Below are 20,634 nucleotides of genomic sequence, written 5' to 3'. Positions count from 1 at the left end.
AGACATCCGGGCAACGCTGCGGCTACTGGATCTAATGTAGCCGAAAAATACGCTACTGGTCTACGCGCATCTCCATGTATCTGAGCTAAAACTGCTAACGCGCATCCCTCTCTTTCGCAGCAGTAAAGCAAAAATGGTTTTGTGTAATCAGGCATTCCTAAAGCTGGGGCACGACATAAGTCCTCCCTCAGCTGCAAAAATGCCATCAAACAATCTTTGTCCCATGGTACCGGATCACTTACTCCTTTGTGCGTCAGTTGTAATAACGGTTTTGCCTTTAGTGAAAAGTTGGCTATCCACTGCCGACAATAACCGACCATACCTAGAAACATCCTGACTTCTCTTTGTGTTGTAGGCGCGTTCATTTTCATGATTGCCTCTATTCTGTCTGGAGACACCTTCCGCTTTCCCTTTTCAATCCTGTGGCCCAAGTATTGCACTTCAGTCATACAATATTGCAATTTACTTGGAGACACCTTGTGTCCGTTCTCGGCCAAGTGATTTAGTAAGGTAATGGTGTCTTCTCTGCAAGCTTCCTCAGTTTCTGACGCAACTAGGAGGTCGTCTATGTACTGGACTAGAACCGAGTTCTTGGGCAGTACTAGACTCTCAAGATTTCTCTTCAGTAGCTGGTTAAAGATCGATGGGCTCTCTGTATACCCCTGAGGGATACGACACCATGTTAAAACGCGATCTTCCAGCTTAAAAGCGAAAAGATACTGGCTCTCTTCATCTAACGGTATCGAAAAGAAAGCCTGACACAAATCTATCACGGTAAACCATTCAGCTTGGAACGGTATCTGAAATAATATCACTGATGGATTCGGTACCACTGGACAACATGAGACAACAATATTATTAATCTTTCGAAGATCCTGCACTATTCTGTATTTTCCGCTAGGCTTCTGCAAACCCATAATCGGGGAGTTACATGGACTACCCACGATCTCTTTCAGTATTCCCTGTTTAATCATGGATTCGATCACAGGCTTTATTCCTGCAATCGTCTCCGGAGTCAACTTGTATTGTGGAATTCTTGGATACTCAGCATTGGGTCTTACCAAGATCTTTACTGGTTCTACTCCTTTGATCAATCCTATTTCCTCTCCAGTAAAATCCCACACCTCAGCTGACACTTTCTCCCTCAAATCCTGTGGAAACTCTTCCACTGTTAAGGTAGGATATAGTTCCACGCACTCTAGCGAGTTTACAACCTTAAAATCGGCATCCTCATCATTGGTCTGTACTTCTACTCCTTCAGGTGTGCAATGTATTGTGCAATTCAGTTTACACAATAGATCTCTTCCTAGCAAACACACAGGGCTAGAATCACAGATCACAAACTGATGTTCGTCACTGTAATTCCCTATCTTTACTGACACTGGTTCGGTCAGAGGATTCGTCATCCTCTTGTTTGCGACTCCTACCACCTGAATCGTCTCTCCCGATATTGGCAGACCTGGGACTACCGCTGATCTCAGCGTAGATCGAGTGGCCCCTGTATCCACCAAAAAGGTTGTAGGACATCCAGCTACTTCAGCCTCTACGTATGGTCCCCTCTGATCTACTTCCAGGGCTGCACCTAGAGTACAGTCTTCCTCCCTATTCACTCGTTGCCCTGTAAGGGGATCAACGTAGTAGCATTCTTCTCCCCCTACAAACAATGGCATTTGTCTATAGGTTTTCCCTCCATTTGTAATGCGAGGTGGTTGAGGAAACGGGGCTCGAGGAGTCTGAGTCCCCCCTTTGATAAACTTTCCCTTCGGGACTGCGGCTCCCTTAACCACGTTATTCTGTACCTCTTCCTCCTCTTGTTCTAATTCCCCTGTCTCAACATTGTAAGGACACTCGCGTCTCCAATGTCCCACTTCGTTACACTGATGACACCTCGTTGTCTTTTTCAGTGTCGCAATATCCATTCTCGGTCTCGGTCTTTCCTCCTCATCTCTGCTCTGATTATTCTGTTTCTTTGCTTGCGTTCCTGTTCCCTGTTGCCGCTGTCCACCCTTTCCAGCTGCTTGCATTTGTACCAGCATTAACTTTTCCTTGAGTTTCTTTGCCTTCGAATCTATTTCATCGCTACAGTACCTTGCATACCTCAAAATTTCGTCTAAAGGTTTGTTCTGCCAACAGATCAGATGCTGTTGTATCATCAGGCTTATGTCTGGTCTTAATCCTAAAACAAACTTCGACACAAACTGTCCTATGTCCTTAGGATCCATTACGTCTAACCCACTGTATTGTTTAAATGCTTTCAATAGCCTCTCATAGAACTCGTGAACTGTCTCTTTGGGCTCCTGAGTTGTTCGATCTATCTTAACCCAGTCTATGTCCTGCACTGGCACTTTCTCTTTCAACCATGTTATTACTCTTTCGTATTTTTCCATGACTCTATCTGATGGACCATTTGTCCGGTTATCTCTCGGAGGCTCACAAGTAGGCCATTCAATACTAAGTTTGCATGCCGTCCACAAATCTCCGGGTACTACGATATCGAACAATGTGTTCAAATCGATCCACAGCACCTTAGAGATCTTCACAAACCTCTCTACCTGCTTGTACCACTCAACGGGATTTTCTCTAAGCTTTGGGAAGGAATTGGTAAATGCCGCCAAATCCCCCCTACTCCAGGGTACGTGAACGTAGTTTCCGTTCGCGATTTCTCGCAAAGGGAAAGCTTCCATTCGCATTAAGTCTGTATCCTGGGATTTCACAATTGTACTTCTTCTGACAGATCCCTTCTTAGACCATTTTTCCTCCCATCTATCCAGATCTCTCCATATCCTGATACACATGACTAGTTCCCGTATGTGTACTCTTAGTCCAATCGTTCTACGTTCATCCAAATCTAGGTCTGTGCAATTTAGCCTATGATTGGGCTGCAAGGCTTTGGTTCGTGACAGGTCTATCATATATCTATTTGCCAAATTTGATAAATTTTCATGAGCTGACCTCGCTCTCCGAGTAACGTCCTTGGATAAAAACAGTATTTCATCTGGTGCGTACAATTCTAATCTCTCTATTGCCACTGTGCCATCAATTATTTCATCTAAGTCTGACTTCAAACTCATTACATCAATCCGTCTTGCTTTTATTTCAGCTCTCAGTATGTCAGTCCTAGGTGGTTCGCTCATACCCCTCTCACCTCCACTATGCGCCCTACGCCTGAACACAGGTGAGTTATGAGGAGTTTTCTTTCCATCCCTTTGTTCCCACCTCTCTAGATCCCAAGCCTTTCCATCTTCCCGTGGGGTGTGGTGGAACATTGCTCCACCCCCATCCCTACATTGCGCCTCTTCGGCTCGGTTTCTCCAGATACGAGATAGGATCCACCGTTCTGTTCTAAATCACTGTAACTCGCTTGCTGTCTGGTGTCGCTCAATAAACGATAAGGTCCTTCATGGCCCTCCATGCTCCCGCGATCCCGTTCTTGATCACCAGAAGTATGGCGGGACGTTTCGCGACTCCCTATATTCTCATGACTTCGCCCATGATCACCGGATGCATGGCGAGACCCTTCACGACTCTCCATGTTCCCGTGATTCCAATGTTCCACCGTTTCACCCGGGGTATGGTGAGTGCATCTGAAAGTATTACGGTACTCCTGCGTCCTTCGTTCCCCTTCACTAAAGGTGACGCGAGGCACTTCGCCACACCCTGTACTCCTGTCGTCGCACATTTGCCTATTGCCGCTGATAGTAGGACAATTAATTCCTCTGCTTTCCTGACTCCCTCTCTCCCACTCCGGGCTGCTTTCGCCAGCTCCACAATGAGAGAGGATCCGGTTATCCTGATCTCTCCACTCTGCTCCTGTTTCTAAACTTTTACTCCGAACCTCTTCGGCAGTATCCCATTCTTTCAGGTATTCCCTTAATTCCTTATGGGTTTTCGGTTTTGGTCCCCTTAAGTCCATTGGCCCTCTTTGACCCCCTTGTTCTACCCAGGGACCTATTGCGGCATCTAATGGGGTACTCCGACTCATCGGTGCTAGTATCTGTCTCTGAGGATTCATCATGGTATTCCTATTCTCCATCTCTGCCCTTTCCCTGTCCCATCGTGCCTGTTCCTCCTGCTGGACCCCTTCTGGGTTGTAGATTGACACAATAGGGCCTATGGTAACCGGTACTTGTAGAGCATCCGGCATTTGGTAGGACCTTGCATGTTGCGTTTCTGGCATTTTCTGGACCACGAATCTTCCCACTACTCTCTGTTCGGAACTAGATTGAGGTACTTCCTCCTCTTTCTTGGCATCCCACTCTGTTACTGGGATCGATTTATATTCCCCCCATCTAGCTCCGTCCTCTTGTGGAAATATGGGACTTGCGGCCCCTCCGCTGTACGGAGGTGGTCTATCTGTCAATAGCCTCTCTATCAGATCCTCTTCTGTCTCGCTTTCCTCATCTTCCTCTAGAGGTTTCCTTTCTCCCGTAACTTCTAGCATCGGGTACAGTTTGTCTGCTTCTATCTTCTGCACCCTCCATTTCTTAGCTTCCTCATCCCATTTGGCATCCTGTATTGCCTTTACTGATCGTCTCACTCTTTCTTGGCGCCTCTTTACGCTCTTTTCGTGGGCTGTTCTAAACCATACACTAAGTGCTTCGAACTGTGTTGGCCTCGGTAGAGGTCTTGTTGCAAGCATTACCGCTTTTAGTTCGTTCAACACGTCTAGTTTAAACGTTCCGAATCTCGGAAACGTCAGTTCCTTACTCCCTTCAGTTAGCTTATTCCACTCGGAGATCCATAGTATCGAGTGTAAGCCTACATTCGCTGCCATATGATAAGCTGGTGTGCCTTCTGGTGGAGCTTCCTCTCCGGCATATAAGTTTCTTCTATTCCTTCTAAAGAGTGCTCTTAAACTCTTAAAACACTTCATTTTTGATAATCTACAATTTTCCCTTTACTCTTCCTTGTTTACGTCCCGATGACAACCACCAACCAATCCCTACGCGGCTATTGCTAATCGGCCTATCTCAGCGCGACTCTACGCTGACCGACCAATCTCAGCGCGACTCTTCGCTGACGTCTGACAAACTAACCAATCTCAGCGCGGTTCTATGCTGACGTCACTCGTTCCCTCTGCAACAGTTCTCCTTCTTTCTCAACTCGTCTCACGATCTCGCATGCGTTTTCATTCATACGCTGAAAAATGACTACTTCCGTCCAAGCGATCACTTTTCTCTGACTGTACGGCCACAGTCTAACTGTAATTGCTACCTCAACTGACGAAACGTCTTCCCTCTTACGGTCAGACGATCGCCTCAACTGATAGGTTACTTACACACAGTAAACGTACGACCAGCGTCCGTTACTCATACACTCACTCTTACGCTCCCCCTATCATCGGTCTGTCGGGCGATCAATGGTACCTCATGACCCCCTTTCAATGGTAGACAAATTACTCTGGGTGTTCGATACACCCGAACCACTTAAGTCCTTCCCTGGAGCTTAAGATTTCATCCGGTTGCGCGCGCTCACAACCTTCCCCCAATCACACTACAGGCATTCAACTCCGCTTGACATTACAACACAGGAACAACATAAAGCACCGCAATCTTACAACGCATGACCCTTATACTCACTCTCGACCGACTCTGCTGCTTTTCTCTCGTCGCACCGTCAGCACCGTCTTCGGCTGCAATTCTTCTTCTGGTCGTCGATGACTAGGGACCTTGGGGTAAACTAAACCTGGCCTAGGTCGTCTTCCTCAAGAAGATAACCATCATTACTCTGCTACCAACTGCGGGGAATGAGATTTTGATATCAATTTATGATCAATCAGCTAACTTATCTCATTCGTCAATTTTGGACCGTTGGTATCTGTCATTGAGTAAAAGAAAAACCCCGCATAGGTTAGATAAACCCCATAAACTGACGCCACTCTGAAGAACCACTTACAACTGATAAAGTTTGAAAGTTTTATATAAAAAGTCAAATTTAAATGCGAATACAATCCTCTCAGGACAAACCTCAAAGTATACAAATACAAAATCAATTCCAGAATCAGCAATTTTTAAAGCATTGATATGAAGTGGTTCCTTTGCGTCATCTACAGAAAGAGAAAAGTATCAAGTTAAATCTGTCCCTACACTATACTAAGTGTCATCCCTACTTCGCAAGTTCCTAACCTAAAAAGGTGTCAGCAGTTTGACTCCCGAAGAAGTTCAAACTCTCTTAGCCTCTAAAGGTAACTTAAGTTTAAGAAGCAGTACCCTCTCTGCCTACCCATCCGTTCTTCTAAGGGTCCTCGGCCTACTGCTCTCTTGCGCTCTGATCTCTCTCAGCGCATCTGCTCAAGTCATCTACTCTGAGCTCTCTATGATGGCTTCTGCTCGGAGCTGTTCGCCTTGGCTAATCGCTATCTTCTCCCCGGGGTGCTGTCCCTAAAATACACAATCAGTGTGGGTGGAACGCCCCTTCGACGCCCACCACGGACTTTCCCCGATGATGTCAGCTTCTGGCTTCTTCCATTGCTTCATCTCTTTGCGTCGTCCGTTAAGTTGACCCTTCTCCTTAGATGTCATCTTCGTCTTCTCGTTGGCGACTTCTACTGACACTTTCAGATCAAAAGTCATATGAACTTAAACAAGACTTTAACTTACAACTGCGATTCTTGACCCTTCTAGGTCCTGCGAATGGTCATTCAAAACAAGTCTCAAATTCCAAGCGTCTCTCCTCACGTTTAGGCAATAAGCCCCGTCCGGCATTGTCACCTTAAATCTAACAAGTGCTAGACTCCTTGGCTCTCACGTCCACATCAAGCTATTCACGACTCCTGTGAGTCCACTAAATTACACGCATTGGACTGCGCTCCTACGAACCCTTGGTCAGTCAGGTTAAAATCACAAATGACCTAAACCCTTCTAACATTTCCTACAAAAAGCCTTCTACACAGTATAACCTTTAACATATATATATATTCGTACTTAGCAAAAGTCCGTTTACATATATGTGAATACATTGTACATAGAATATAGACTACGTAAAGTATAACTTTATTTCTCATTTACTATTTCGTGTTATACATGTTCTACACATTTCTTCACGTTTCATTTCTCGCCGCTTCTCCGGTTTAAGGTTACACACGTACATGAATTCTACTTTGCACGTTATACATTTCGTAAGCATTTCTACACATCTCTAAATTAGCCCACTACGTATACGGGCCTTCTAAATCTAATACATATTCTAAAGTGAATACAGTTACATTTCCTATATTATTTTGGATTTTATCGGTTATCTATATGCTATAAGTGTCAACTTCACATTACGATATACATTTCATTCCTACGTTATACGATGTGCTTGTAAATATGGCCTATACATAATTTTTATTCAAATTTGCGCTCTCTCAGTAGAACCCGAACCAACTGCAAACGCTGGGAAAAAGAGGCCCTGCACCTCGAAGAAAGCCAAGCCGACAGTGTGTGCGTGTCAACTCTGCACCGCAGCTCCTGGGGGCCAGTCCCACCAGCAGGAAATTGGAGAAAAAAAACACACAACGGAGATGCCTGCCTCACGCTGAGTCCTAATGGTGCAACATTGTTGGAAACAGACCGGCACCAGCGTTCGGGTCCCACTCCAGCAGAGGGCCAATTCGACACCAAGGGGCAGATTTATGTTAACTGGCGCATCCCGAGGGATGCGCCAGTTAACATGCGCCACAGTGCGCCACAGCTACGCCACCCATGTTGCGCCGCATTTATGATGCGGCGCACCATGGGGCAAAAACGGCACAGATGCGTGACGCATCTGTGCCGGAAATGTGGCGCATTGCTGGAGTTGCGTCGCAAACGCGACGCAGCTCCAGCAATGCTCTGGGGGGGCCTATTCTTTCAATGCTGCCTCAAGCCTTACGCCTGCTTCAAGCAGGCGCAGGGTTTTGACGCAGCATTGCCCTGAAAGTGACTGAGTGAAATCTCATAGATTTCACTCAGCCACTTTCAAGAGGCGTTCCTGCGCAGGAACGCCCCCCCCTGCGCAGGAACGCCTCCTCATGGCACAGTGCTGTACAACGTGACACATCTCATAGATGCGTCACGTTGTAAATAGGGCGCAGGGATGCGCCACGTTTCCGCGCCATTGCGTCACGCAACGGCGGCGTAAATGTGGCGCAAGCCCTTCATAAATCTGCCCCCAAATGCCTAGGTGTGATCCTCCGTGCTCTGTGTCACAGGTGGCGGCCGCCACCGCCAAAAGGTGTCAGTGTACACAATAGGGAGTGGGTGGGGTGGCAGGCCCCCCTTCAGGGCAGCAGAGCAGGAACACAGAGCCTCTTGTCTAGAAATCTGACACCAAACACACACGCACCACGAGCAACACTCCCGGCCCTCCTCATGTGTCAGAGGGGCTGGCGCTGCAAGAGCCGTGCCTCCACTTCCCACCCTCCTCTCCGAACTTTTCCACGAAACTCCTAGTTGGGCTTGTCAATGCATAGACTATGGTGGTCTGCAAAATGCTCATTTCTGTGCAAGGGATCCCTGGCCACTCAAACTGCATCAGCAAGACTACAAAATGCCTCTTGATGGGACACAAAATTGTCCCCCTTAAAATGTGCAACCCCCTGCAGGACTATCAGCTATCATGGAAGAAAAGGGAATATATAGCTCCCTTCATAAGGTCAGCAACCTCTCCATGTACCTGCAGCAGCAGTATCAGGCATTTACATCATTGTCACAGTTACAGTCATGACTACAGTTTCCTCTAGAGTACTTAATCCTCCAATTTTGCTAATCTTACCATTACTAACCAGTGCTAAAGTGTGTGTGCTCTCTCCTCTAAACATAGTAAAATTTGCTTGCATCCAATTGGCACATTTAATTTACTTGTAGGTCCCTAGTAAAAAGGAACTACATGTACTCAGGGACTGCAGCACCTATAGAACAACCCACTTAAGTAGCTTTTTAAAACATGTCTCATGCCGGCCATTGCTACCTGTGTGGGCAGTTTTAAACTGCCATTTGGACCTGGCAAAATAAACCTTTTGCCTAACGTATGTCTTCCCCTCCCATACATATGTCGCACCTGCGGTTGGCCTGAACAGCCCAGAGGGTAGGGATGCAATGTATTAAAAAATGTTTAAATGTTCTGATACTGAAAAGTCCTGCCTCTCCCATAGGAGAATATTGGGTTAACCTGTTGCAGTCAATAGGTGATAACTGTCATTTGGGAGCAGATAGGAATGGTACGTTTGAAGTCTAAAGTATTGCAATTTGAAGCCCTCTTTAATGGTAAAATTGTGTTTAAATAAGAGTTCTGGAAATGTAACTTTTAGAAAGTTGGCATTTTCTTATCCCAAGCATTGAGTGCTTGTTGTCTGTATCCAGGGTCTCATGGCTCAGTGTAGCTGGCAGTTGATCTTTGTGTATTGCTCCCAGATAGTGATACAAATGGAAAATAGGTGTTGGCAGGATGGGCCATCTCTAACTTGATGAGGGGAAGGAGCTGCCACCTATCACACATGCAAACTCGCAAAGGGTTTGACACTAGGCTTTTGTGTCACCAGACAAGCTGGGGCCAGGGCAGAGAGGCAGTTAATGCCAAACACCTCTGGTGGTGGTGGAAACCTCCACAACCTTCTTGTACTTCAAAGCTGGTACCAGTTATAAACAATTGGACACTCACACCCCACTCTTCAGTACACCTCTGGATCTATGGAAGACTCAGCAGTACTCGTGTGCTATCCTGTCAGAAGGACTGCAACTATGTTTTCCTGTTGCTCTGCTGCCTGAGTGAGAAGGACTGGACCTGCATCTTGATTCCAGATTCATCCGAGTGACTCCTAGGGCTAGATTGCTGTCCTTCTGATCTGAACTTCAGGGTCAGGGACAGAATAGGTCCCAACCACCTTGAGCCCAACACCTGGACTCTGTCTGCGGTGATTCTTGCCCCTCAAGTGGTTCCACCCCTTCCTGGATGATTGGAAGAGGGTCTGATGGTGCTCCGCTAGCCCAGCTGTGGTCTAGTGTATGGAACTGACGCAGCACGATGCACGTCCTCACAGGTTCTCTTCAAAACCGCTGCAGTGCAAAACATCCCAGACTCTGGACTTCAATTGTAGACTGCAGTCTTCTCAGAACCCCTGCTGCACAACACATCCTCAATGCAGGGCATCACATAGCAAGTGCCTTGGCGACGGCATCCTCGACTATGGTACAGAACTTTGTAATGTAGGCCGCAGCTTCTTTGTAACTGCCAGTGCATGAAGCATCTTCGAAGCAGGACTTCGCATTGCAAGTGCCTCATCGATGGCATCCTGAACAGCGATTTAGGACTCCGCATCACAGCATCGCAGCTCCTTGGAACCTCCACTGCATGACGAATCCTTACCTCGAGATCCCACATCACTCTGCAATCAGGATTTAAGGTGCTTTGCATAGTGGGCATTACCTGGTGCCTCTAACCGGCCTGCAGTGATCCGTGGTTGGGCTGAACTTGTGACTTTGTGCCGGTCCAACACAACCAAATGGCATATCCCCAGTTCTACTGATTGGATTTGTGTCGTTTTGATCTCAAATAATTTATTACATTTTACTGCAAGTTTCATACTTTGTGTTTTCACTTTATTACTGTTTGAAGTGCTGCATAAATACCTTGCACATTGTCTCTAAGATAAGCCTGACTGCTTTGTGCCACTCTACCACGGGGTTAAGCACAGGTTAATTTGGGATTTGCTTATGTTTCACCCTGACAGAGATTGTGCTTGAGTAGGGTTTCACCCTCTTCAATTAGTAAACCAATTGCCAACAGTATGTATGTATGTATGCATTATTGTTTTTAGGTCTGGCAATAACCTAGACTTTTTGATTTTATTAAAAGCATTATATAAAATATTTATTTATAGGATCTTTCAAATAATCTTCTATAGCCATTGGTCTGTTCACTGTGTCATTCACATTTTTCTTTCTCCCAACACGGCATTAAGCTTGGGGCAATGGGTTAACCCACTTCAGCCAATATGTTACTGCACTGCATTCTGCCCTTTCACAAAGAGCATATGTACATACAAAGTCAATCCCTTCAGTGCCACAGACTTCTAAGACAATATGTGCTTTTGAGACCAAAAAATATAGGTTTAGCCAAAGTTGTTTTTATATTGCGGAGTATAGGTTTTGCGTGGTCACCCATACTTTTTGTTAGTTTTGATTGCTGGTTTTTGGATTCCTCACACTGGGACACAGCTTTCTGGTGGATGTGCTTGTACCCCTAAAAACATGTTGAACACACCTTATTAGCGTATTTAACTTACCTCTAACTCTTTAGTATACTGTGAGTTAGAAATGGTTGGCTAGGGTATGCACTTAAGCTAGGCAGAACCCACCACTCTCGTCAGGGCAAGTAAGTTACACACAAAATATAGCCTGTTCTCACCATCTGGTAGCTTCACGAAGAGCAGTCAGGTTTATCATCAGAGGCAATGTGTAAAGTGTTCGGCAACACATTTACACAGAAACACGATTGAATACACCACAAAAAAACATCCACACTCAGTTATATAAAAGTATCCCTGTATTATCAATACATTAAAGCCAAAACAACATTAATATCAGGTATACATTTAAAGACAGCGTAGGCATCAAATAATACTCGTTGTCTTGAACAACATGAGACCTAAACAATTATTGTATAATCTGGGCTTCCTCAGATATGTGAATATCCAGAGAGCCCTCATTATTCTGAACAAGACAAAGTAAGCATGACGCAAATCAGAGAAGTATTTCCTAAGTTATGCAGTTATAAACATGTAGGGAAAAATCCTGGGGTTGCAACCTGGGCAGTAATAATTTGAGAGCTTGTAAGGTTCCCGGTCATTGAGTGATCAATAAAGTACCTCACTCAAGAGTTGCGACTCCTAGGTCTGTACAGCCGGTCACTCGGGATTGATGTGACCAGCAGGCTCTAGTCACCCGCATGAGAGCACAGAGGCAATCTGGGGACTCCGTACATCTCAATAGGCACACTACCTTATGGCTGTGAGTCATGCGGGGGCCACCTCTGCCGCTGTATCACAGCCACAAGGGAAGACACGACGGTCTCCCTCCTTCAAGGGGTGTGGGGTGTGCCAAACTGTGCTGAGCCACCTTCCGCATACAATGCGGTTGGAGCGAGTTATGTTGAGGCTACGGTTACCCTCGTCGGGGCCCACGTGGCAATTGGAGGTGTGCTGGGATTGACTATCCTGCACTGAGAATCTGGGGGACATGTCGACTGCAATGAACGGGCTTCGGTGATGGGGCTTTGGGAGAACAGTTACCCATGGCAGGTTGTGATTGGCCAAGTCGGCGTTATAGTACCTTGTTGGCACACATTCTCAGTTAAGCCTTCTTGATAAAACATGGCTTAAGATACTTGGTATGAACCCCACAGTCAGATGGGGACAAAGTTGCAGCGATCGGGTTTGCAGGGGAAGTCCTTTATGGCCCTGGGACTTCCTGAAAAAAAGTAGAAGCCCTTAGAGAGCACTTGGGGGCCTTGCACAGCAGTAGGCAGTTGGCTGCAGGCCAGCAACAAAAGGGAGGGAGAAGAGTGGCAGTCATTCCTACAGCACACAGCAGGGCAACACAGCAAAGCAGTTAACAAAGTGGATGTCCCTCCTGGCAGCACAGCAGTTCTGTCTGGCAATTTGCATATGCAGAGCCAGCAGCGGCTAGTTACAATCCCCACATAGTGTCTCAAATAATGGGGTCAGAGCCCCTGTACCTATACTCAAAAATATCTTTGTTAAAGGGGGAACTCTAAAGGAAACCTTAGACGTAGATCACAATCCCTTTCACCACTAGTCCTGGATACAAACATCAGTAGGGGGTAAATCAGCGATTTGTGTGAGGGCAGGACACAGCCTAAACAAATGAAAAGTATGAATGCTCTTCTCTCCCCCAGGCCAGAAAGGCCATCAGCATGCAGATGAGTGCACATATAACCCTGTCACACCTAACCCTTCCTGTGTGATGGCTGTCTGGAAAGTATACGCAAAGTGTAGCTGTCATCCAGGCCTACACGTGTATTGGAGTGAGGCTGCAAAGCACAGTTAGAAGCACAGAGAAATGGCCACTTTCTAACAGTGACAAAAAATAGTAATGTAAAATCCAACTACACCAGTAAGCAAGATGTATCACTACCACTCTAAACAGACCAAACATGGCAACACTACTTCTTTAGGAACAGAAATTACCACCTAAATACATATAAGGTAATGCCCAATGCTAGCCTATGAGAGGAGTAGACCTCACAGTAGAGAGAAGCAAAATAGGCTGTTTGTCACTACCAGGACATGCCACACAATAAAGCACATGTCCTGATATTTATGTAACACTATGTTATCCCCGTGCACTCAAATAAACAAGTTTTACGCAAAATATGGTTGGCGCCACATCTGTCGCACGGAGCCTGGCCGTGCCTTAAATGCAACAACATGGTGAGGGAAAAGGTCACCTGTCCACTAAGATGCGCGCTCAATTTCCATTGAAACACATTAATTTCTTCACAATTTTCAGATGATTAATGCAACATCAATCAAAAGGTATTTCGAAATGATTCCCATCAATTTCTTATTCAAATGTTCGATAAGTTCATAATAATGTTCTTATGATGCATATCCTCATTTTTTATCGGTCTTTCAAAGCACCGTTAAAAAATGAGGATATGCAGCATTAATCATTTGAAGATTGTGAAGAAACTAATGTGTTTCAATGGAAATTGAGCGCGCGTCTTAGTGGACGGATGACCATTTCCCACACCACGTTGCTGATTTTTATGTACACAGCACCCTGTCCAAAGGGTTACCTTAGGGGTGACCATGTGTATTAAAACAGGAGTTTAAGGCTTGGCAATTAGTTGTGAATGCCAAGTTAATGTTTAAGTAAACTGCGCAAGCAGGCTCTGCAGTGGCAGGCCTGAGACAGGTTCGAAATGCTTCTTCTATTTATTTATTAATTTATTTATTTTTGTGTTTTATAGAGCGCAAACTTGACCCGTTAGGGTATCAGAGCGCTGTAGATAGTCAAAGAGTTGTACAAAAGGCATGGAATCACAAGAGTACAAGGGGATGGAAGGAACACAAGGTACAGTTAGCATTACAGTTGCTGAGGAGACAGGAGGGATGGAAGGATACAAGGTACAGTTACCATTATAGTTGCTGAAGACAGGCCCCGGGTTTCTTGGTGGGGCGAAAGGTCGACGGAAGGATGCAATAATCTCTGTTGGGGTTGTGGGACAGGGTTTAGACGAGCAATTTACTCATGAGGAAGGATTTGGCCTCCTTTTTGAAACACAGGGGATTTTTCTGATGAAAGGTGGGAGGGGGTTCCATATTCTTGGTGCTGCCCCAACGAACGCCCAATTATAAGGTGTCTTTTTTTCGAAAGCGTGCGGGCTGGTGTGGGAGGTCTCTGGTGGACAGTGAGTTTCTGATTTCTCCAGATAACACAAATTTCTGTGCCAGATGTGCAGGGGAGTTTGAGTATAAGGCCTTGTGCGTGATGCATGCCATCTTAAGCTGTATTCTAGCCTCAAGAGGAAGCCAGTTCAGAATTTTCAGGTAAGGAGAAATGTGATCAAATTTCCTTGTGCCGGTGACTAGTCTGGCGGTTGCATTGAGGCAGGCTTTTAAGGGTGCCAGAGAGAACTTGGGTAAACCAGAGAGGGTGGAACAGCCATATTCCAGTCTAGAAATGACTAGTGCTTGGACTGCCATTTTAAGGTCAGGAGTGTCAAGAAAGGGTTTCAGTTTCCATAGGTAGCTCAGGTGGAATCTGGAAGATTTGGCCATCAAGCTGATGTGGTCTCACATGTTCAAGTTGCAGTCCAAGGTTATTCCCATCGATTTGGCGGAGTTCACAATGGTCGTTGGACAGTTTAAGGCTGTGATTGCCTTAATCCAAGTCTGAATCTCGGGGTCGATTTAAGGAGGGTAAATTAGAAGAAATTCTGTTTTCTTCGCGTTGAGTTCAAGTTCATTGGAGGAAAGCCATTGGACGGTCTGCTTCAGGGCCTCATTCAGGGAGAGAACCTCCTCGAGAGATGAGATTTTGATGTAGAGCTGAGTCATCAGCGTACAACTGGTAGGACATATTTGTGGTGCGAAGGTCTTCGGCAAGTGGTTCTAGATAAAGGTTGAAGAGGGTGGGGGACAGCGTACTACCTTCTGCAAAACTTCAAGTGGTCCAAAACTCTGCGGCGAGGGCCATTTTTGGCCTCCCCCGCCATGCTAGAACATCGGAGTTGCTACTTTCCCTTCACTGGCTTCCTGTCAGGAAGCGGATTGTCTTCAAGGCACTTACATTGGCCCATAAGGCACTCCATACGGTTGGAGCCCACTATATTCAGAAACGGCTTACTTTTTATAAGCCCACTAGATCCCTTAGATCTGAATCTCTAGGCCTGGCAACTGTCCCAATTATTAGGAAAGCCAGGATAGGTGGTCGTTCTTTCCAACATCTCGCTCCCAAGTTGTGGAATTCCCTCCCCTTGGATCTTCGTTGCACTTCTAATATGTTGGCCTTTAGAAAGGGCCTGAAAACCAGGCTTTATAGTCAATAACTGGTCTGTTTCCCGTTTCTTTATCTCACTTTTCAGCTATGGGTCAGAAAGCGCCGGGACACTCCTTGGAGTAGCCGAGCGCTATATAAGACACCCATTAACATTAACATAACATTAACATTGACCCTTGTTGGACTCCAACCGTGACCGAAGAGGGAGCGGACAGGATGCAGAGGTAGGTTTTGGAGGAAGGATCTAAACCATTCAAAGACGGTGCCATCTAGTCCTATCCTGAGTTTTAGATGTTCAAGAAGCTTCCCAAGGTTGAACATGTCGAAGGCAGAGGATAGATCTAGGAGGATTAGGAGACAGGTTTTGCCTTGGTGGACATCATCGACGTTGTGGAGCATGGTGAGTTCAGTGCTGTGTCCCGGCCTGAATCCAGATTGGAAGTCATCGAGTAGGTGGAAGTTGTTGATGTGACGACTTAGCTGCAGTTGCACACACTTCTCCAGCACTTTAGCTAAGAGAGGGATGTTGGAAATAGGTCTGAAATTGTCAGGTGAGGCTTGATCCAGAGACAGCTTTTTCAGAATGGGGAGGACTTGGCCCACTTTCAGGGAGTCAGGAACTGATCCCTGCCGGAGGGAGGCATTAATTATCGTAGTCCAGCTAGGAATAATGGATTGGGCGACGGTAGCAAGGCATTTAGAGGGGAGCAGGTCGTTGAAGTGGTTGTTCAGGTTTAAGGTAGATAGGATTTTGGAGACAGACTCTTCGTCATAGAGTGTATGTATTTCTGGCCTGGAGGAGAAGTTTTAGGTGAGCGGCAGAGGGGTGCTGTCTCCAGATTCTTTCAGATTGTCGGAGGGATCTACTTTCAATGTTGAGGGATCCAGTGAACCAGGGGTTTCTATCTTTGATTTGAGTTCTGTTTAGTTTTAGTGGGGCTAGGTCATCCAGAATGTTGGACATATTTGCAAAATAGTGACCACTGAGGTCACTGACCATTGTGATATGCAGGGGGGAGGGGTCAGATTTGCAACGAGCCTCAAGTTCCTTGTGGTCTAGGTTCTTTGTGTCTCTGACCCATCGTTTAGGAAGCACCAGCTGTGGGGCCCTTGTCTTGAGGGTGCCAGGTAGTAGGAAGGCAATGGCATGGTGGTCGGACCAGTCACAGGGGTCTATTGAGATACGCTTGGTGGTTGTTTCCTTAGCAATGATCTAGTCAAGAGTGGCCCCTTTCGATTGAGTTGGGAGTAAACAAGATTGGTTCAGGGCTTGATCGGTCAGGAGGTCTTTAATGGCGTTGACATGAGGATCCTTGAGGCCGTTCCAGTGTAAGTTGAAATCGCTAAGGAAGATGTATTGAGCGTTGGAGGAACTCTTTGCTGTGAGGATTTCGATGAGGAGGTCAGTGAAGGAGTCATTCATGCCTGGGGGGTGGTAAAAGATGTGGAGGTTGCATAGTTGGGTGGAGTTATTGCAAATTGAGAGGGCGAGGTATTCGCAAGAGTCAGTGGTATCCGCCAGAATTTCTATGGCATGAAGGTTAGAGTGATAGATGCAGGCGATGCCCCCTCCTTTCTTGCTATGTTGTCTGTCCAGCCTCGCAATGTTATAGTTGGGAGGGACTAAGAGGTCCAGGCATGAGGATGGGGAATCATTTAGCCATGATTCTGTTAGAATTGCTAATTGCTGAGAGCAGCAACATCAGCGGCGTGCTTTACTGCCGATCGTCAGTTGATTAAGAGACCAGTCAGGGAGCCGTCAGGGGCGGTGTCGGGGCAGATAGAAGTACAGGCGTTAGATTGCTTCTGGTCACACTTCTGTCGTAGAGAGTAGCAGATCTGCAGGGGTTGATAGTGACCGTGCAGATGGGATGTTCTGTGTGTCAGCGAGATCTTCTGTGTCAGCGCTACAGACCCACTACTTTCATTTAATTTACAGACCCTTGTTATATGATATACCACTTTACAAGGGACTTACATGTGAATCATATATGCAAACAGGTGTTAACCAATCATACCATGTTCAGAGGAGAGAGAACATGCACTTTAGCACTGAGTAACCAGCAAAAATAAGGTCAGAAAAATAGGAGGAAGAAGGTAAATTTATTAGGGATAACACTGCAAAAAGGGCCAGGCCCAACATGGTACAACACGTAGCACAAGGTAAAATATATCTTCATATCTGACATGGTAGCCTGTTGGTACAGTTTTGAAACTGCTGTTTCAACCAGCCAAAATAAACATTTTGACATGCATAAATCTTCATTTTTAATACTTATAAGTCTCCCCCAGAGTAGACTTTAAATGCCCATAGGACTGATTGCATAGTATTTAAAAAAGGGCATTTCTGATAAATGTTTGACATGCCCTGGAAGTTAATTGCCCCCCTAGTTGTTTTTCACTGTCATAAGGGTGACTGTCTCATAGTTTACCACTGGTGTACACAAATCAATGTAATCAGTGCTATATTCAGTTTAAGAATAGCTAAAAAAAAATTCAATGACTCATTTTATTAGTAATTTAAATTCCAATGTAATTGGAAGTTCTAATATTCTATGATACTAAGAAACAGACACTTTCAGAAAGGTATCTGTTTCTGCAAAAACCAAAAAGCATCACTGCCAGTGTCCTGTTATCATCTGGCGAAATTATAACACCCCTGGGGTGGGCAGTGGATTGTTTCCTGACATTGAACAAGGGGCTTTGGGTTCAGGGAAGTGTACTTCTTCCTTGAGCAAGATGATTGTGGACTGGTGCAAAGCCCTTTCATGAACTTCAAAGAATGCCTACACTATCACAGGCAGACGTAGCTCATACCTTTGCCTGCCAACCTTTTTTTCTTCCTAGTCAAGCTGGCTCCCAACCCAATGGGAACTGACCCAGAACTGGTTTAGAATGACCTGAAGAAGGCTTTAGTAATGTCCAAAGCCACACCTGTGGGTGAGCACAGGGATCTCTGCATAAGGGATGAAATATTCTGCCATGTTGGTTTTGTGTACAGAAGTGCAGTGTGGGATTCTTTAGCGTCAGGTACACAGGAACTAATGCGAACATGGGTAGGGTTACCCCAGGAACCTTTACTTATTGGTTAGGGAGGGACCAAGAACCACCCCCATCCAAATGCTAGTGCCAAGCATAAACGTGGCACTCCTGGGCACCCTCTGCACAGCATCACAAGACCTATGAATGTACGAAAAACAAGGACTGAACCTTCTGTTGAAGCAGGTGAGGAGAACCCTAAGGGCTGGACTAGCTCCCACTTGTACCGAGAGACAAAGAAGAGGATTCCAAAGGTCAGTTTAATGGCCTCCTGTTAAGCTGCATGAACACCAAAGCTGCAAGAAGCACACATTCCTGGAACAGCCTAGCTGAATAGGTTCCACTGGACTTGTCCTGGACCCTGCTGGTGGCTTCCTTTAGAAGTACTGTTCTTGAGGTGGTAGAAGCCTTGGCTGATGTCAGTATATCCCTGCCGCCTAACCCTAAAAGCGGGGATTTAGAAACTTCTTGGTAACTCTTCTTCAAGAGAACCAACATACAACTGTGACCTCCCTGCCAGCTGATCTGCCAAGGTTGCATCAACAGTGGGATTACCTTCCTGCAGCTCATTCTAAGTTCTTCACCAGTCGCACTCGCATCTGATAACTTCACAGCCTTCAGCAGCTCCAGCCTGCAGCCCTGTGCCACTGAGGGAAACCCAAGGCTGCCGACTTGAGCCAGCGAACGGTTTGAAATAGTTGAATGTCTTGGATGTAGGCCCGGGGAAGAACATAGCAGGAGCGGCAGGAAATCTATTCCCATCAGCGATGCACCCAAAATTGCCGCCCGTGGACATTCCTTATCCTGCAAACCTCTCCTGGCAAGTATGGATCTGTGGAGACCAGCCTTTCCAACACCATGTCCAAAGGGCTGGCAGCTCATCCCAGATTTACTGACTTTGACAATGCCTGCTTGTTTTAAGCTTAGCCTTTCAGACCGCTTAAGGTTTCACACTAAACTATTGTTTTTCCAAACAACATATACATCATATACATAAATAAAGGAGTTTTTGGGCCGCAGGCTTCATCCATTGGTCTGTTAAATTGTCATTCATACGTTGCTTCCACACACAACAGCATTCAGCATGGAGCAATAAGTGAACAGTGGTGGCCCGTGCAGGTAAGCACGATGTGGCGAGCGCAAGGTAAGTGGCTTTTAAAATGTATTTATTTTATTTTGACTAATTCTGTCATTTGTCACTTCCACCCGCACAACCCCGCTCACCTGCACGGGCCACCACTGTGTGTAAAGCCAACTTTACCTACTGTAGCCTTTCTCTTGGCCTGACTGCACAAACTCTTTGCATCTTATTCACTTCCGCCTCAAAATATTCCCTTTCTCTTCGGTGAAAAACCTAGTTCCATGTGTGATTTTTCGTTTATGTTTTCATGTTATCTTTAAATAGCGGCTGTTTATTTTGCCTGTTCTTTGGGTACCCACTTTGATGGAAATGTATTTACTGTTTCCTTTTCACGGTTATTAAGTGTGAAGGTAACATTGCGACATTTTAGCTTGGCTACCTGTTGATATAATAAAATGCATGGCATACGTGAAAGGTTTATATATAAAATAAATTACTTGTAAAACAGCCACATCAAGGTATTATTTTTTTAAATGAGATTGTTTAAGGGAAGCATATGGTGTCCACGTTTAGATTTGGCACATTCCTGCAATTACAAATAAAAAAAAACATATAGCCATCTGTCCACCCTGCCAAAGCCAAAACTATTGGATGTTTTCCAATGCTTACTTATTACATGAAACAAACAAAAGGTGATGGGAGTTAATGATTACAATGAACCAATCCTCTGGCAATCACTTGGGATATCATTCCAATCAACTGTTCTTTATAAAATGATGCTGGTGCAACAATAACAGCTGTCTCCAGAGTTGTGGCACAATTCACAACTGCAGCACTGGACACTTGATTGGATAAAATGGCGGCTGATTGTGTGTTGATCTTTATTTACACTAAACGAAGATGTTATTTGTTGTCACATACATCCATTCAAATGAATGATTCCTTCAGGAGGGCTCCATTCACCCTTAGGTCTATGGATTTCTGGGAGATATGGGAGTCTCAGAGGCCCCTGACAACATTCCGCAGGGG

The 20,634-nt window shown here is 45.6% G+C and overlaps 1 protein-coding gene across 1 annotated transcript in view; it reads right to left on the bottom strand.

The window, feature by feature from the left end:
• LOC147700898 (killer cell lectin-like receptor subfamily B member 1B allele A) overlaps positions 1 to 20,634 on the bottom strand; it is a 157,347-nt gene that overhangs the window by 98,839 nt on the left and 37,874 nt on the right. The gene's annotated exons all lie outside the window — the stretch shown is intronic.

Source organism: Lissotriton vulgaris, chromosome 7 (genome assembly GCF_964263255.1).
Source record: "Lissotriton vulgaris chromosome 7, aLisVul1.2, whole genome shotgun sequence".
Classification (NCBI taxonomy): Eukaryota; Metazoa; Chordata; class Amphibia; order Caudata; family Salamandridae; genus Lissotriton; species Lissotriton vulgaris.
This window is presented reverse-complemented; position numbering and strand designations above follow the sequence as displayed.